Here is a 2608-nt window from a genome sequence, read left to right on the forward strand (position 1 = left end):
GCGCACCCGAGCAGATGTCAGAGCTCTGTCAGCAAAACCTCCCCTAAAGATGCAGTTGTACCTGATAAAAACCGGCTTTAGAGCTTTGCTGCAATCACACTCCCGCCCCATGTGAAGCTGGTTTTCCCACTAGAGGGCTGGCTCGCACAGCTCTCCCCGCACATACTCTGCCACCTCTTTTTAAGCTCTTCTTTTACTCCTTAAAAACGTCAAACCAATCTTAAACCACGCTGCCGTCCCGATACTCCTTGCTTCTGTCTCAACCCCACTTCTGTCACTTCTCTGGGAGAACTGTACCCCTCCATCCCTTCCGCTGGAGTAGTCCAGCTGCATCACTAATCGGATTTGGGGCTGCCATGGGTGTTGATGATCCATGTGCTCCTTCCACACCACCTTTCCTTGACATCATTGCTTTGGTAAAACTTCCTCATTTAAGCCAGAGCTGAGCCACGTCATGATTTTACCATTCCCATCGTAATGGATAACAATTTATAGTCTCCCCCGTGTCAGCCCAGGCTTCCCCAAGCCGTAGTTAATCAGATTAAAACATACCCAGGGCTGGCTTTAGGCAAAAGGTGGGCAGCTGGAGGCGAGGAGCTGCCTGTGTGGGATGAGGCATTGCTGCTGGAGCCCTGCCACCTCCTGATGACCCCACGGCTGGGGCTGGTTGGGGTGCAGTTGGGGTACGAGCCCCCACCACGCAGGAGCAAGCCAAATGCTCTTGGCTCAACTATGTCAGGAGTCATGCCCGTCTCCTCCCACACTTGGGAGCAGTCCTTATCCAGACCCCTTCTCTTTCCTTGTAGGGGTAAGAAAGAATCTAGTCTGCTGGGAAGAAAAGAGGGGGAGATGGAGGTGCCCGCGCTGTGTGGAGACGGAGGTGACAGCGGGGTGGGATGCAGGCCCTCACTGCAAGGTGGGGGCGTACAGGGAAGGAGAACTGGGGAAGCAGGCTTCACCACAGATTTCTGGACCTCAGCTGGCCACTTTTTGCCAATCGACTTCAGCTCCCTGAAGCTGTGACTGACCCCTCCAGCAGGTATTTCCTGGGGCTAAATACAGAGCGGTTCCATTGCTGAGAACTCTGGGACCGGCTCCGCACCACCACACTCAGTGGATATATGTCTTTTCAGATGAAATTTCAAACAAAACAGAAATCCAGCACTGTCCCAGTAGGCAGAAACCGGAGAAGTGAAAGCTCCAAAGCCAATAAATAATACTGTGGTTTTAAAATATACGCTCATCCCATGCTCTGGATACGTTTACAAGTATTACAGTACACAGCCACCTAGAACAAAGGTCTGCACGTTCTCTGACACACCACTATACTGGGACCAGTTGGGTCCCCTGTGGGAAGGCATAGGGACACAGGACTGTGACATGCTGCCTGAACTCATGGCTGCTGGGCTGAAGTTGTGCTCCTCATAGTTGGGATGCACTTGACACATGCCTAACAGCAAAACTGGTCCTGGCCCCGCTCTCACAATGCTGTCCCAGTGTGTTTGTGCTGTTTTATAGCATAAAAATAGGGTTGGTGAGGTGATCCAGGCTTTTTGAAAGTGTCAGGAGGTTTAAGACAACTCCTCTGCTGACCTGGCCACCAGAGAAATACTAGTGGAAGTGCAGAGTGAGGCAGCCCAGGTGCTCCTGTACCACACTGTGCCGTGCCGATGTCATCCTCGTATTACCCCTGTTATCAGACCTCCCTGCCCCTCCTGAATCAGCTGGGATTGATAAATCTGGCTCCCAACAAATCTGAGCAGTCCAGAAGGGAACTTTATTGATGTTTCCTAAATCAAAGCTGGAAGCTGGAAGGTGCCAGGAGCATCCCTGTGTTTGCAAGGGGTCAATCCTCGCACAGGTCAGGACAGTGGCAAGGTGAGGTCGTTCAGTGGTGTCTACGTCCCATGATTCTCTGGACAGCATGATATAGGGGAGGTTTTTAACAATATTGTTGTACAGGGAAAAAGAAAAAAAAAAAAGCGCTGTACTGCTGACAGTTATATTGGAAGATTTAAAAGTACACATTGCTTTCCAGGTGTGGAGAGGCTATATTCTATATTATTGAAAGATATGCCTATGCTAAGTGGGTTTGTGACTATGTTTGCTATATAGCTGTTCTCCTAATGGGCCAAGTGGCTGTTTCAGGCTGACAATGCGAGAATTCCCAAGTGCCTCCCATGCAGGGAACTGGAACAAGGAAATAGGAAACATGGCTGCCCAAGAAAATGCTGAAAGACACGCCTGGATGCAGCCCCTGGCTTGTCCCTATAGGCAGCGATGGAGCGTAAAGGAAAGGCGTAGCCCTGTTCCAGCAGCGTGCCCTTGGGCAGGAAGGGCAGAATCACCAGAGAGGTGATTCTGCCACTTTACTCTGCTCTGGTGAGACCTCACTTGGAGTATTGTGTGCAGGTCTGGAGCCCTCAATATAAGAAGGACATGGACCTGATGGAGAGGGTCCAGAGGAGGGCCACAAGGATGATCAGGGGGATGGAGCACCTCTGCTACGAGGACAGGCTGAGGGAGCTGGGGTTGTTCAGCCTGGAGAAGAGGAGGCTCCGGGGAGACCTAATAGCAGCCTTCCAGTACCTGAAGGGAGCCTACAGGA

This window comes from Calidris pugnax, unplaced genomic scaffold, assembly GCF_001431845.1.
Source record: "Calidris pugnax isolate Ruff unplaced genomic scaffold, ASM143184v1 scaffold25, whole genome shotgun sequence".
Lineage (NCBI taxonomy): Eukaryota > Metazoa > Chordata > Aves > Charadriiformes > Scolopacidae > Calidris > Calidris pugnax.